This window comes from Rhyacophila brunnea, unplaced genomic scaffold, assembly GCF_057557595.1.
Source record: "Rhyacophila brunnea isolate RB1 unplaced genomic scaffold, BYU_Rbru_1.0 scaffold_22, whole genome shotgun sequence".
Lineage (NCBI taxonomy): Eukaryota > Metazoa > Arthropoda > Insecta > Trichoptera > Rhyacophilidae > Rhyacophila > Rhyacophila brunnea.
Genome location: NW_028232882.1, coordinates 28,876,883 through 28,894,740, shown reverse-complemented (window position 1 = coordinate 28,894,740; position 17,858 = coordinate 28,876,883). Strand labels below are relative to the sequence as shown.

The window sequence follows — 17,858 nt, the reverse complement described above, 5'->3', positions numbered from 1 at the left end:
GGAGGAAATCTCAACTCTTCGCGAGGAGCTCTCCAAAGAGCTCGCAAGAGGAAACCGACCATCAAGGCCACGTCACCAGTCACGATCAGCCAGCCAAAGGAGGAACCATTCCCGACCGCGAGACCAAAGCCACAGCAAACCTGGCATGTGTTGGTATCATCGTAGATTCGGCCAAGATGCGGAGAAGTGCGTCACACCATGCACCTTCGACAAGGGAAACGCCACGGGCAGTCGCTAAGCGCGGCCAGCGATTACAGCCCTACCTCCAGCCGCCTCTTCGTCACCGACCACGCCACGAAAATACAATTCCTTATCGACACCGGAGCGGACCTTTGCGTTTTCCCACGCACGAAAGTACAGGGGCGCCGACCAAAATCACAGTACGAACTTTCAGCAGCAAACGGATCTGTCATTGCTACGTATGGAAGTATCTCACTGACGCTGAATTTGGGGTTACGAAGAGAATTCACCTGGAAATTCGTGATTGCAGATGTCACCAAGCCCATTATTGGTGTTGACTTCCTAATCCATTTCGGATTATTAGTCGATGTCAAGAATCGCAGACTGTTGGATCAGACGACTCAACTTACAACCTCTGGACGCCACAGCAGCACTGAGATAGCAACTGTCAAAACTGTCGCAGGTAAATCCCTTTATCATGGATTACTGCAGCAGTTTCCGGATCTCACGCGCCCAGATGGAGCTGGTAGAGAAGTCATCCACAACACGAGACATCACATACGAACCACCGAAGGACCTTCTGTAGCTCAACGTCCTAGACGCCTAGCTCCCGACAAACTTCACATCGCCAAAAAGGAATTCGAAACCATGACCAGACTTGGAATAGCACGACCATCTGAAAGTTCTTGGGCGTCACCCCTTCACCTGGTGCCCAAATCTGAAGATCAATGGAGGCCATGTGGTGATTACCGCGGATTAAACGCTCGAACCGTACCTGACAGGTACCCCGTGCGTCATATCCAAGACTTCACACAAACATTGCGTGATAGGAAAGTTTTCTCCACGATCGACCTGGTGAGAGCATACAACCAAATCCCAGTGGCTGAAGAGGACATTCCGAAGACTGCCATCACAACACCCTTTGGATTGTTCGAGTTTCCATTTATGTCGTTCGGCTTGAGGAATGCGGCCCAGACTTTTCAGCGCTTCATTGACGAGGTTCTGCAGGGTCTGGACTTCTGCTACGCCTACATAGACGACATCCTGGTAGCCTCCACAACAGAACAAGAGCATCTTCAACACCTGGAAATTTTGTTCAAACGCCTACAGGAGTACGGCCTGGTTGTCAACTCCACGAAGTGCCACTTCGGAGTAGAGGAAGTTAAATTCCTTGGCTACCTGGTTTCCAGCACCGGAACTCGACCACTTCCAGATCGTGTCAGCGCTATTCGCGAATACACCCGCCCAGACACTCAAAAAGGACTACGACGGTTCTTGGGAATTTTGAATTTCTATAGGAGATTCGTCCCCAAGGCCGCAGAAACGCAAGCTCCACTGAACTCACTCCTGCAAGGAAAAACTTCCAAGAAAGAACCTATCATCTGGACACCAGAAGCAATCAAGGCCTTCGAGGAATGCAAGAAGAGTTTGGCGGAAGCAACGCTATTGAAACATCCGAAAAGTGAGGGGACTCACTTAGCGATAATTAGTGACGCATCCGATACTTCCGTTGGCGCAGCACTTCAACAACGAGTTGACGATCAATGGGAACCGCTGGCATTCTTTTCAAAGAAGCTAAGTCCAGCGGAGAGAAAATATGGCGCTTACGACCGCGAGCTTTTAGCTATCTATCTAGCTGTCAAACATTTTCGACACATGATAGAAGCTCACACGTTCACCATATTTACCGACCACAAGCCCATTACGTTCGCATTCCAACAAAAATCGGACAAGTGCTCACCAAGACAATTCAGACACCTCGATTTCATCGGACAATTCACGACCGACATACGTCACGTCGCTGGAAAAGACAACATCGTCGCTGATGCCTTGTCTAGGATAGAAGTCGTTGAAGACACACTGAATTATGCCAACCTCGCAGCCGACCAGGAAACTGACAACGAAATGAGTACATTTTTACGTGACGGATCGGTACTTCAGTTGAAACAAGTACTTATTCCCGACACAGACATAAAAGTATTCTGTGACTTGTCAACACCTATCGCAAGACCTTTCATAACCAAACCGCACCGACAAGCAGCTTTTAATCATATCCACAGACTTTCACATCCCGGAATTAATGCGACCGTCAAACTTGTCACACAACGATTTGTTTGGCCGTCGATTAAAACGGATTGTCGAAATTGGGCCCGCAACTGTCTTCAATGCCAGAAGAACAAGATCACACGTCACATATCAGCACCACTCGGAAACTTTGCACCTTCAGGACGATTTGAGCATGTCCACATCGACATCGTCATCCTTCCTATGTCTGAAGGCTGCAGATATTGCCTCACCTGCGTTGACAGATTCACGCGGTGGCCGGAAGCATTTCCGATTAAAGACCAAGAAGCGGAAACGATCGCCCGTACATTCTACAATGGTTGGATCGCCCGTTTTGGAACGCCTTTGAGAGTGACAACGGATCAAGGCAAACAATTTGAGTCGAACCTTTTCAGACAATTAAATCGTCTGACTGGTACGGCGAGGATTCACACGACAGCATATCACCCAGCCGCAAACGGTATGGTCGAAAGACTGCATCGTCAATTAAAAGCCGCTATAAAATGCCACGAGAATGAGAGATGGACTGAAACATTGCCGACAGTGTTAATGGGAATCAGAGCAGCTTGGAGAGAAGATTTAAAGACGACAGCAGCTGAGCTTGTGTACGGCGAACCCTTACGCCTACCAGGGGAATTTTTGTGCCATCAAACCAGCACAAACCAAGACCCAAGCAACTACGTCACGATCCTGAAAAAACATTTCCAACAACTGCAACCTGTGAAAAGCCAGCAACACGGCGAAAAACGCGTTTTCATTTTCAAAGACCTTAACAAATCGACACATGTCTTCTTACGCGATGATACAGTCAAAACTCCGCTAAGATCTCCATTTACCGGACCATATGAGGTCATCACGCGCAATACGCGAACATATGTCATTTGCAAGAGAGGAAAAAACGTCACCGTTTCCATCGACCGTTTAAAACCAGCGTACATTCTCAAGGAAAATAAAACAATGGAACAGCCTGAGAAAAATCCTGACACCGTGGGAGCTCGTGTTACCCGATACGGCAGACGTGTCCATTTTCCAGACCGTCTCTAGGTCAATAGGACAAATATCGGTCAACAACATCAGGCACGAGCCGAACAATGCAATCGGGGTCGTGTTTCAAAACAGCACGCGGAGTTTCCGATTTCAAAACAGCAACGTTAGCGATAGCAAGAACACACATCGACCTAGAATGTAGGTCAGTGGTGTACGCAATATTTAAAATGCAGGCATAAACAATTTATTCACAATAAATGCGGATAACTCAACTGGATTATTCAGTATTTTACCATCATCATCACCAAGAGACACCAGCATACGAAAATGGGTGCACAACAGACAAAGGAAGAGATCATCGTCGCACAGACTGCGTCGGGCGGAGCAATTGTCAACGACACGTCGACAGGCCAACTGTCGTGGGCAACGCTTGCCTTGATTATCGTCATCATTGCCGCAGTTTCCAGCTACCTGCTATGGACAAATTGCAAAAAGCACATCACCAAGAGAGTCATCAAGGACATGAGAGCAGACGTCCCGGGATGCAGACCACCGCAGCATCCACCGAGACAGATCTGATTGGACCTTCAAGCGACCACCTCTACCTACTTTCATCGCGATTTGCGTGCCGCATTTCGCTGGAAGGGGGGTATGAGGGTGGAAGTAGTCCGCAGACAGTGCAATGTGTAGATAGCAGTTAAAACCTAAAAATTACAACATTTTAATAATTCAATATTTTTAATAATCAGCAAAACACTGCCGTGAGAACGGACATATGATCACCTCCCGCCGGCTGAAGAAATGCTTAAGTGCCGGGTGTCAGTTGTCCATCACAGGAATGAACGAGTAAACAGTGCATTCCTGTCATTGTGTCGTGTGAAATCCATTGTTGGACTGATAACGTGTGTACCTTAATCAAATTTCGCAGACAAAATCCCAGGAATCTATCCGCAATGTGGGAACAAAACAATAAATTTACCCACGCTGTGGATAGCATTTTCTTTGTCTACTTTCAATATAAAAACAGACGTGGCAATCCAACAAGAACTCAGTACCTTAAATTCGCTCGTCTTAATAACACGCCGCTCGCTTCAACGTTAAAATAACCTTTATCACAAACACTATCGTCGTAATCTAATTTATAAACTTTGTATTATTCAAGCTGTAAATTGAATCTGTAATTTGTGTTAAGGGGGGACATGCTCGTCGAAGGTCAAAATTGAGTTTTTATTGTATATTCAAACCATGATCCTGGACACTCCTTAAACGTTGTAGATGATCTATTTATATAATTTTGAAGCCTTATTATCCGTTATAGTTATTTTAAACATTTGATGACTGCAGGAAGTATTTTTGTTACATAAAATAGTATTCTTTTAAACCTCTCGCTCTAATGTTTTAGAATATAGTCATATTTCGGTACATAACTGTGCAGTGGTGTTAAGATTTTTTACATTTATTAATTTTTAAACGCATTTATAAAACCATTAGCATAATTTATTACGAGATAATTTTTGTAAAATATTCACGATAAAAAATTATATTGATAATCTCTGTGATCCCAAATTTGACAAGAATTAGGCATTTTATTATTCAAAAAATCGGCAAGATTAACACATTTCAAGATGATTCTAAAGATATTTATTATAAGCTATATCTTTGACCATTCAAGTGTGATAAACATCTTATGAATAATGATTGCTTTATAATAATTATTGACCTAAGAATAAGGTAGTGTTTTTTTGAAATACGCCATTTCTTTTGTCATTCCCTAGTGGTTAAGCTACAACATACGGCCGTAGCCATAAATTTACAAACTATAATTTGAAGTAGGGAGTAAAATGATATTGACGCGCGTGTTTGAACATGTACCGTTTAAAAAAAAATAAAAAAAAATTCGGTTAGGTACATGTTTAAACACGCGCGTTAACATAATTTTACTCCTTACTTTAATTATAGTTTGTCGTTTTATGGCTACGGCCGTATGTTGTAGCTTAACCACTAGGGAATGACAAAAGAAATGGCGTATTTCAAAAAAACACTACCTTATTCTTAGGTCAATAATTCTTATAAAGCAATCATTATTCATAAGATTTTTATCACACTTGAATGGTCAAAAACATAGCTTATAATAAATATCTTTAGAATCATCTTCAAATGTGTTAATCTTGCCGATTTTTTTAATAATAAAATGCCTAATTCTTGTCAAATTTGGGATCACAGAGATTATCAAAATAATTTTTTATCGTGAATATTTTACAAAAATTATCTCGTAATAAATTATACTAATGGTTTTATAAATGCGTTTAAAAATTAATAAATGTAAAAAATCTTAACACCACTGCACAGTTTTGTACCGAAATATGACTATATTCTAAAACATTAGAGCGAGAGGTTTAAAAGAATACTATTTTATGTAACAAAAATACTTCATGCAGTCATCAAATGTTTAAAATAACTATAAAGGATAATAAGGCTTCAAAATTATATAAATAGATTATCTACAACGTTTAAGGAGTGTCCAGGATCATGGTTTGAAAATACAATAAAAACTCAATTTTGTCCTTCGACGAGCATGTCCCCCCTTAAGGGATAATAAATTTGGGGAATTACTTTTATACGCATCAAAACCTTCTGATTTTATTCATCACCTACCCCTCATCACACCATCCCTTGTTACAGTAATAACGAAAATATCTTTCCTTTAAAAAAAAATAGCTCACTGGTTTTGTCGGGTTCGCGATAGCTAGTTTATTTCCGTTGCCCTTCGACGTCATTGGTGACCAGAAACGACATGTGCAGATTTGCGAATAATTAGTCTGATATTTTGTTAGTAATGTATCCATACAACACATTTCTTAGATATTGGACTCATGAAATTATGATAAAAATAATGTACGAGTATAAAAAAAATGAGGCGGAATTTTGACGCTGCCTATGGGCGGCATTCTATCTAGGAATGTAACTGATTTCCTCCATATACAACGCCGTCACTCAATTTTTTTCTAGTAGGCTGGACTTTGAGCGGTACATAAATAAAGTGCAGCCAAAAGTTGGGATCAAACTTTTCGATTAGCAGGCGTGCACGCTGCTAGTTATATTGTTCCGGCCATCGCGTGATTGATAATTTTTATCAACATTATTAAATTTTCATTCAAATTGTATTTTCAAGGTCGCAATTATTTTTTTAGTTTATTTTTAGTTATTGTAGCCATATTTATTAATGATATTCACAATAAATCGTACATGCTGTCTTATTAATAAAATAACATTTTTTTATTATTATAACCATTGATATACGTAAATGATTACTATGCGTATAACAGTGGCACTGAATGTCTTTTTGAAGTAAGCAGGCTATTATGCTGCCATTACATTATGACAGGGCTCGAAATGGAACGGAACGCACCGGAGCGCCGTTCCGGCTCGTGAAATCTGTAAAATTATCGCTCCGTCTCGTGGAAAAAATATGTTGACCGTCTGAGCTAGATAGGCCATAGAATAGAAAATCTGACACACTTATTTTTATAAAATACACATACGGTTTGATGACTATGTAAATATCTTCAGAAAATTTGTCGAGCGCTCCGGTTCGTAAACTTTTCCATTTCGAGCGCTGCATTATGATCACGTCCACCGCCATCTTTAGATTAATAAAGTCTGAGCATAATTTTTTGCACAAGCAACGAGTGGTCCACTGCCATACTATTTATTGATAACGTACTTGCAAGCAGAGTTTGGTATTTTATAATGACTTAAGAGTATAAATAAGTTATTGGTTATTGTCGTTTAGAATCGACTGTCACATTGACAAACGTCCTAGTGTATATTATTATACACAGAAGAAGTTTACTTACTTTGATCGTCACTTCCAATTATTAATAACACATAACCACTAAATCAGATGAACTCCAAAGTCTCCAAGATACGTTAAAATAATCTGAAAAAAATCTGAAACTAAGAATACTCCGATAAGTGAACACGACAGACGCGTCATTATGAGCACTCTATAGACAATGACAGGCAATGACAAGTCATCCATAGACAACGGGAGGGGCGAAAAGTAGGACCAGTCGTTTAATGTATCGGCTTCCTTCTTCAGTGGGCAATGTCACGTCACATACTGTCACTTGCTGTTATGGCGACAAATTTAGTCTATGGTTTTGTCATTCCGTAGATCACTATCTCTATAAATTCAATGATGGAAAGTGCCTACTCTAATATTATATTAGTATTTTTAATTATTATACGTCTGCGTACGTTAAAATTACTTGCAATATTACATCCATAAATAATATTTAAAATATAACCCAACCAGAAGACTATAGACAATAGACGTAAACACCAGACTAGATAATAATTTAATAGAAAATCCACAGAGAAAACCACTAAAAACAAAGAACACGCGATTTTGACACGAGTCAAAAATGTGTAGGCCTTGAGAAAATAGAAAAAATCGTTCACTGACTAGTGCGGTTTATGATAAAGCGCGATACGCGTGAGGTGACCCCATTGACAATGTTTGTTTAAAGGTTCAAATTTTACTACGGGATGGGAGCATCAGTCACAACATTAGACACTTTTTCCGTGACAGTACATAACGTGATGATAATAATTATATTCGACGCATATATGTGCCATAGTGCACAGGTAGGTTCTTATCAGTCATACAAAGGGCTATTAAAAAAGGATAGATAATAATTTATTTGTCAATGTCGAATCATTCGAGACTTTCCCCCTAGTTAGAACATTTAAATACTTTTTGACGATTACAATACGTTTATAGTATAAATAATATTTCAGAATAGTGTTTCCAGAAGTTATGCTTAGAATAGAGAAATAAGAATTTTTTTTTGACGATTTTACGAGAACGGAAAGTGTCACTTTTGTTTCCAAAGCCCCCAAATGGAGCAATCCGTTCTGCTACGTAAAATACATAGAAGTGGTCATGGATTTTTTATTTATTTATTAAGGAAACAAACAGTTACATATTGATTACAAAAATTAAAAATAGAATAATGGAAAGTTATTGCAACCTATATAAATTATAAATAAAATATAAATTATAATACCTATAGTTACTAACAAGATAATAAAGTAAGAATAAAAAAAAATAATCAATAAATTACATGAGAAAAATGAGGAAGAATAATGAATAATTAATTAAATACAAAAAAGTAATATTTTTTAAAATATATGAGTATATATATATATCTATTTATACAAAATTTCGGAGATAGCGCGTTTAAATGAAACAGGTGAATTATTAAAAGGATCAACGGTGGAAAAATAAAAATATTGTAATTTAAACAAGTGCGCCGAATAGAGGAGTTTTGTCTGGGGTAAAAAATGCTTTGTCGATAGGTACTATGTCCATTTTGGAATAGCAAAAATACTACCGAAGCTACTAAGTTGCGTCTAGAATTGTGATAATGTCGAAATTTTCCCAAATATATAATATTATCCTCTTTTTGAAGGCGTTCGAATAGTCATACATCGATATAGCTTTTGGTAACCTCTCTTCAATGTGGCAAAGGGAAGCTAAAAGGTTGATCACATAATTATTGTGTTTGACATGCATGACAATATAAAATCAGTGGCGGAGGGCGGAGGTAGGCCGTTAAGAACCGATATAAATCGTGCACACTAAACTTTGTCAGTCAAATGTATTTGTTTTCATTCAACTAACAACTACAATGTGTACATAGTGTTTGTTAGTTTATAAAATTCAATTAAACCCAGCCTAATCTAAGCCATAGTAGATAATAGTCAAAAAAATTCTAAAATTATGCCATTAAGATTAAACCATACCTAGGTACATATTTTATAGATATTATAATATTTTTCATCGATTATGGTGTGCCATATTCAGTGCTTAATGTCTTAAAAAACTAACGAATAGGTAGGTACTTTATGCTATAATGTGTATTCTTAATTAAACGAATACAAATAAGGACGACTTAAAAAGTGTGCACTATTTTTAGCATACCTAAACTATTATGGTTTGGTTAGGCAGGGTTTAATTGAATTTTAAAAATTAACCAGCACCATCTGCGAATTGTATTCTTATAGTTATAGTATGACTAACAAAGTTTAGTTCACTATTTATGCCGAATCTTAACCTTTTCAATACCGGCAAAAAATAAATAGAAAACCCTCCCACACCGGCATGATTTCAGAAAAATCTTTCATTACATAGTGTTGTACGAAAATGCTTACAAAAGATATATTTATGGAGACATTGGAATAAATCAATATTTATTTATTGTGTGGTATTTTTGCCAGCATGATCCTTTGTGAAGAGGCACATTGCACTTTTGACAAAGGTATCTGGTCTCTCCTCGCCTCTTATGCGCAGCACATACTTGGCAGACTCGCGATGGATACTGTTTTTTTTTGCAATCTGTGGAATCACCTTCAGAGTATGTCTGGACATTATTCCAGACAATCTATTATTGCCGGTGAATTCATTTAATTCGGGATTCGGAGTATCCGAACTGTTTCCAAGTGTCTCCAACTCTCGCCAACTGTCTCCAACTGTCTGCAACTATCTCCAACTCTCGCCAACTGTCTCCAACTCTCGCTAAATGTCTCCAACTGTGTAAAACTGTCTTCAACTGTCTCCAACTCTCGTCAACTGTCTCCAACTGTCTTCAACTCTCTCCAACTTTCGTCACCTGTCTCCAACTGTCCCCAACTCTCGCCAACTGTATCCAAATGTTTTCAACTGTCTTCAAATGTCTCCAATTGTCTAAAACTGTCTCCAACTCTCATCAACTGTCTCCAACTCTCGTCAACTGTCTCCAACTGTCCCCAACTCTCGCCAACTGTATCCAAATGTTTCAAACTGTCTTCAACTGTCTGCAATTGTCTAAAACTATCTCCAACTGTCTGCAACTGTCTTCAACTGTCTCCAACTGTCCTCAACTCTCGCCAACTATCTCCAAATGTTTCCAACTGTCTTCAACTGTCTCCAATTGTCTAAAACGGTCTCCAGCTGTCTTCAACTCTCGCCAACTGTCTCCAAATGTTTCCAACTGTCTCCAACTCACGTCAACTGTCTCCAACTGTCTCCAATTGTCTAAAACTGTCTTCAACTGTCTCCAACTCACGTCAACTGTCTCCAACTCTTGCCAACTGTCTTCAACTGTCCCCAACTCTCGCCAACTGTCTCCAACTTTCGCCAACTGTCTCCAATATCTCCGATTCGGAATTCTCCGAATTTTTCAGAAAACAAAATTTTTCGAAAAATTCTATAGATAGCTGAAAATATTAAATTACTTACGGCCAGGAAAAAAAACCGGAAATTTCCGGGTCCGGTATTAAAAGGAATAAACATTAATCACGGAAATTTCCGGGTCCGGTATGATAAGGGTTAACAGCCTATCTCCACCCGTCGTCACTGTATGAAATGTTGTATGAAATTAAACTTATATGAATAAATAAGTAGGTACCTAATAAAACGTTCACATGCACTCCACGGACCAAAGGTTTATGTTCTTATTACATAGATCAGTGATTCTAAACCAGTGTGCCATGTGATATTGGTAAGTATGCTGCAGGAATGGGTTTCATCTCCTTCATAAATCATGAATTTATAATAAAAAGCCTAACCTATTTAATCTACTTATAGCTAATTAGATTTCAAAAAAGTTTCAAGGCACATTTTTGGTTACTACATAATATAATTTTCTAAGTTTTTCGGTTACTATAATATATTAGTAATTTAGCGCCTTTTACTTGGTTAATAATATTTTATATTGAAAATTCACTATTTTTGTGGAATATTATTCTATTAATGTTATTTGGCAACCCTGACTATATTGTGACCACCGGAGTGAATGGATGTTGTGTGGAACTATGTTGATCCCATATTTTTCTGCACTCAAAAATTCTAACAACCACACCCACAATGTAACGCACTTCTCGCTATTTATACGTTCCCTGGATTTTATAATATGTCTTTTCATCAAACATTATTAATAATAAAAAAATATTGCAAACTCTTTGAGCTGCTTGCTGTTTCAATTGAAGTGCGTAAAATATAGTAATTTTAAATCTGAAAATTTTATATTTTGAAAAGTGTGCCACGACATGAAAAAGTTTGGACATCACTGAGTCATAGATTATTGGTAGCTGTACAAAAAATCTGTCATTCAACCAGATAATAAGTACTTGTGAATTACAAAAGGCATGAATTACCTTTATAATAGAGACCTTTGGAATTGCAGCAACCACAATAATTTGTTATTAATAGGACATATTTTCAAGATGAATAAAAACATATTTGGAACTATGATTTTTATGGTAGAAAAGTAAATTAAATGCATTGAGCAGAGTCACATTAGAGCATTTTAGCACCCAGAGTTAACGAACGTTTAATTGCAAATTTATTCCTGATAAAGCGATCACTATAACATACATGTTTAAGGGGGGACATGCTCGTCGAAGGTCAAAATTGAGTTTTTATTGTATTTTCAAACCATGATCCTGGACACTCCTTAAACGTTGTAGATAATCTATTTATATAATTTTGAAGCCTTATTATCCTTTATAGTTATTTTAAACATTTTATGACTGCATGAAGTATTTTTGTTACATAAAATAGTATTCTTTTAAACCTCTCGCTCTAATGTTTTAGAATATAGTCATATTTCGGTACAGAACTGTGCAGTGGTGTTAAGATTTTTTACATTTATTAATTTTTAAACGCATTTATAAAACCATTAGTATAATTTATTACGAGATAATTTTTGTAAAATATTCACGATAAAAAATTATTTTGATAATCTCTGTGATCCCAAATTTGACAAGAATCAGGCATTTTATTATTCAAAAAATCGGCAAGATTAACACATTTGAAGATGATTCTAAAGATATTTATTATAAGCTATGTTTTTGACCATTCAAGTGTGATAAAAATCTTATGAATAATGATTGCTTTATAATAATTATTGACCTAAGAATAAGGTGGTGTTTTTTTGAAATGCGCCATTTCTTTTGTCATTCCCTAGTGGTTAAGCTACAACATACGGCCGTAGCCATAAAATGACAAACTATAATTAAAGTAGGGAGTAAAATTATGTTAACGCGCGTGTTTGAACATGTACCTAACCGAATTTTTTTTTATTTTTTTTTAAACGGTACATGTTCAAACACGCGCGTCAATATCATTTTACTCTTTACTTCAATTATAGTTTGTCAATTCATGGCTACGGCCGTATGTTGTAGCTTAACCACTGGGGAATGACAAAAGAAATGGCGTATTTCAAAAAAACACTACCTTATTCTTAGGTCAATAATTATTATAAAGCAATCATTATTCATAAAATGTTTATCATACTTGAATGGTCAAAAACATAGCTTATAATAAGTATCTTTAGAATCATCTTCAAATGTGTTAATCTTGCCGATTTTTTGAAAAATAAAATGCCTAATTCTTGTCAAATTTGGGATCACAGAGATTATCAATATAATTTTTTATCGTGAATATTTTACAAAAATTATCTCGTAATAAATTATGTTAATGGTTTTATAAATGCGTTTAAAAATTAATAAATGTAAAAAATCTTAACACCACTGCACAGTTATGTACCGAAATATGACTATATTCTAAAACATTAGAGCGAGAGGTTTAAAAGAATACTATTTTATGTAACAAAAATACTTCATGCAGTCATCAAATGTTTAAAATAACTATAAAGGATAATAAGGCTTCAAAAGTATATAAATAGATCATCTACAACGTTTAAGGAGTGTCCAGGATCATGGTTTGAATATACAATAAAAACTCAATTTTGACCTTCGACGAGCATGTCCCCCCTTAAGACAATTACAATACATAGGGGAAATGTCATATAGGTACTATATAGATAGTATTATATAGATAGCCAGTAGCTAATGGTCGTTTTAAAAAAAAACCTAATAAAAAAATGTCCATTATAATCCACTTTCACTTAAGTGGAATTATTATAAATCTCCTGGTTGGCATTACTCATGACATGTTGGTTATACTATCTAGGTTCACCAATAATTTGTTTGCCCTTTAAGGTAAAGTGCTACAAGAGTTAAAATTAATCGAACATTACGACTAATATAAACATATAAGTAAAAGTATAACAATAAATTAATTAACAATAAAATATAGTAAGTAAGTATAACTAAACTTAGAGTAGCACAACGCGGTTTGGAGAGGTGCATGCGGGGCATAACGCGAAATGACAAAAAGAGGAATGAGTGGATAAGGAAGCAGACAAGGGTTAGCGATGTGATAGAATTCACTCAAAGCCTCAAATGGAGATGGGCTGGACACATTGCTAAAAGAAAAGACAATCGTTGGACGAATTTAGTCATCCAGTGGTATCCAAGAGGTACAAAACGTCCGCAAAGTAGACCCAGAGGCCGCTGGATCGATGAAATGATAAAGTTCTGTGGAAGTACTTGGCAACGCAATGCACAGGACCGATAGAAGTGGAAGCAGCTTGAAGAGGCCTTTATCCAGCAGTGGATAGATTCAGGCTGATGATGATGAAGTCCATATTATGGTTGAGATTATGCAAAAACCACTGAACATATTTCAGTATTTGATGGCTTTAATGAAAGACCTGGGTCCCAAGATGGATGGGTCTAGACACGTACATCCCAATTGATATGCCGCAAGATATTGATGCGTACAGTAAAACTAAAGCGTCTACTGAAAACGCCTAATAACATACGATAATATCGACATACAAATTATTTGTACCCCTATTTAATGATGAGTTTTAAAATTTCTCGACTAGAATTTATTTAAGAATAGCTCTTTCAAGCATAGAATCATAAGCATAAATCTTTAATAAAATAATGGTTTGGCTATAATTTAACTTTATCGTTATTTTAATGATGGTCTAATAAAAACAATTTTAATTAAGTGTTTTCTCTCTATTTAATAAACTATAATACTGATATTAAAGCAGTATAGCTTGTTAATACGTGTATGAATTCACTGCTGATAGTACGTATTATCGCGGCTATAAAAAAGAAAATGCACGTGTAAAAACAAATTTCAAGATTGCATGCATTGATCAAAAAAGTTCAGCGGGTTCTGAATTTTCACGCGATAGTTGCAACTAGTGCGCTATGATAATGATAGTAGTGAATCTGCCGGAAAAAATACGAACTACACTGCGCAGAACATTTCGACGTATACCAATTTTCACAACCTATCAAAATAAATAGCACCATACAACGACAAGAGCGCGTCTTGGTTACGTTTGAAGAATGAGATTAGCGAGACAGTCAGCATTTTTACATGCTTACATATATATTGTTAGTGTAATAGTCCTTATTATTTCATACTGTTTGCATATTATAAAAAAATGGTTTTGGTTATTTTTTAAGAGTTTAAAAATGTGATAAAGTAGTGATAAACGTAAATTTCGATTGAAAGTAAAATAAAATTTATTATTATAATACTTTCTATACTCAATTTCGGTCACTAGTTAGTGGTGTAGCCACTCACTAAGCAGCTGATCTCGGTCAAATAACATAAAGTGGCGGATATGACGAAGCATCTGGCATTAAAAAATGTACATGTGAAAACGTATGTATTACTATTATAATGCACCAATTAAGTTTTGTACTATTCCATTTGAGTCGGTTTTTGTGACCCACGTTTCGCCTTTCGGTATCTTCAGACAATATGTGCACTCACCAAAAGACAAATACATACTGACAACGAATACAATTGACTCTAACTTATATAACGAATAAATACAATAAAGTAGGTAAAAACTTTATCACCTACATATCAAGTCAAGGATAAGAAAAAAACAAAACAAAAAACCCTACCTTATTACTATAAAATACAGTCGATAAGCGTATAAATCGTACATTCTGAGAACAATGGCAACGTATTGGGAAATTAATAGCGTTAACTAATTAATGGGATATAATATCTAAACATTCTAAACAATTAGTATTCTTACATGATACCTACTTTTTTTTGTTTTTTTATCGTTTTATAATATTATTGTTTTAAATATAACAATCCATTATTCATTAGAATTTAAATTCAAAATCCATCGAGTACCCTCAGTCGATAGTATTAATAGTATGTGTAGGAGTGGTCGATGTGAGGGTAGATGGTATTGTAGAATTGTAGATGAAAGACGATCGTGGTTATTTGTGATGATGGAGAAGTGAGAATTTATTTATGGTTATATAAGTACAATGGTACAATAATATAAATAAACTGAGATAGTAACGGGCCAGGTACTTAGATTCGAGTGAACTTTTTGATGAACTATTATTCGCTATTTATGACCAAGAGATGTCACGGAGACTTGAAGCTTTCGAGATGTGGCTGTATAAACGCATCCTCAAAATTCCTTGGACTGGTCGGGTGACAAATGTTGAAGTTCTCAATCGAATGGGGAAGGACTGAGAAGTTCTACGTAGTATCAAAACCAGGAAACTACAATACCTCGGCCAAATTATGAGAGGACAAAAATACAGCGTTCCCCAACTTGTCATTCAAGGAAAGATCAATAAGATCAATGGGAAGCGTAGCAGAGGACGGCTCCGCATTTCGTGGCTTAAGTACGTCCGTGATTGGTACGAGTGCAGCTCCACCGAACTGTTCCGGGTTGCAGACGACAAATATAAGATCGCCTTGATGGTGGCCGACCTCCGCTAGGAGATGGTACAATAAGAAGAAGAATACATCAAAATAATATGTAAACATTATAATTTGGTAAATAATTATATTGATCGAGTCAGCGACTAAATGGCATTTGCGTCAATGGACATACGAGTAGCTGGGAATTTATTATTGCGGTCATATAGTTTGATACTATGGAAATAGATATTAAAATAATTTGTTATTGAGATACAGACACATGTAATGAGCTGTTTATCGCCATATATGTATTATTATGACGCACTACGAAATGCAGCACTCTCAAATTATTACCCATTCAGCCTGCATGACAAATGTGGCCCTGTTCATAATATAAAAATATGACGAAACGGAGTCATCAATAGCTTTTTTTCCGTCAAGAAAAAAAACTGTTTTTGAATTATTTTCATACTTACGTGTTATTCAAATAATATATTATTTGTGATTTTGACAAATTGCTGACAGTTCTTATCAATTGTTCGAAGTCGTGTGATTTCTAAAATGTCTCCCGAACCAGGAGAAGTGTTGAAACAAGAAAGTAGTGTCGGTCGAAATGACGTTCAAACAAAGCCTAGGTTTGCGTCTTACCCTAGAAAACAGTCTAGAAAACCGACATCAATTAAAGTAAATGCGACTCTGCCACATAAGAAGTAATACATTTAATTTTTTTCCATAATTTTATTTTTTACTAGCGATCGCCCATGATTTTATCTGTAAGAAATACCTCTAGAAAATGCATACAATGAGGAAATAGACTGATTCGTATTATGGTTTCTTTGATTTCTAGACGCGTGTGTCTCCACACTGCGTAGAGTTGCAAGCAGGGCTTCGAAGCGGAACTGAAGCAATAACCGAAAACCGGAAAAACCACTATTTTTGTCGGAACAAAAACCGGAAAAAAATATCGGTTTTTTCGGTTCGGTTTATGTTCAACCACACGCGTTAACAAGATCTTACTCCCCACTTCAGTTGTCAACATAACTCTCATAATTTATAATAATAATACAGTCGAACTCGGTTATTACGATCACGTCAATAGCGAGATCTCGGATGTAATGAGAAAACATTCGTTGACATTTTCTCCGTATATTTATTCACTTTTATAACGAGCCACTTATCGGGTATACCGAGCAAAAATATCGTCAAAAATTGTCTTAAAACTTACCGTGTCGACCGTTTAAAAACAATATTTTCGACCCTAAGCAATAAAATCAGACCAGGCAGCATGCCGCCGGGATTGGATTACGTTTATAACAGTAGTTAAGTGTCTAAGTACTTAATTGGTGTTTTTGCAGACAACATTAAAAAAGTATCCACGCATATGGTTGAAATTGCATGTGAAAAATCCAAGCTTTGTGAAATCAGTAGGTACCTACCAGCGCCGGCGGCTCAGCACTTCATTGCAATAAACAACTACTTTTGTAGATTGTGAATGCCATGCTTGTTTCGGGGATTTTTACGATGATTTTCAGATTTTTTATGTTCTATGCTTAAATATAACGTGGCGCAAAAAATGTTATATAACGATATAACGAGCAAATTCAATCGGTCCCATCTTCCTTGTAATAACCAAGTTCGACTGTATGTTATTTAAAAAAAAATGTTTACTTTCATGCGGTGCATCATAACCTTTGCTTTTAGGAGCGTGCGGATCCTACAAGTACCATAAGATGTTTTAAATTATGCTATACAATATTTTCTACACAAATTAATAAAACCGTTAATTTTTTCGGAACGATAACCGGAACCGGAACCAAACCGATATATTATATTATTTATTTGAACCGGAACGAAGTCCTGGTTGCAAGCTGTTGACATGACATTTGTTTGATTTCTAAACGAGCAAATTTTAGTCCGCTCCTGGCCTCATATTGTTGCAAGTGCGTTAGTTTAGAAAATTTTCTTATACCAAGAATCGAGATAGACGTCTACTAAATTAATCCCAACAATGTATTATATAAACTGTACA

General features: G+C 36.5%; 1 protein-coding gene across 1 annotated transcript in view; it reads left to right on the top strand.

The window, feature by feature from the left end:
- Positions 1-17,858, top strand: part of LOC147070313 (alkyldihydroxyacetonephosphate synthase, peroxisomal-like) — a 59,763-nt gene that overhangs the window by 34,889 nt on the left and 7,016 nt on the right. The window lies entirely within an intron of this gene.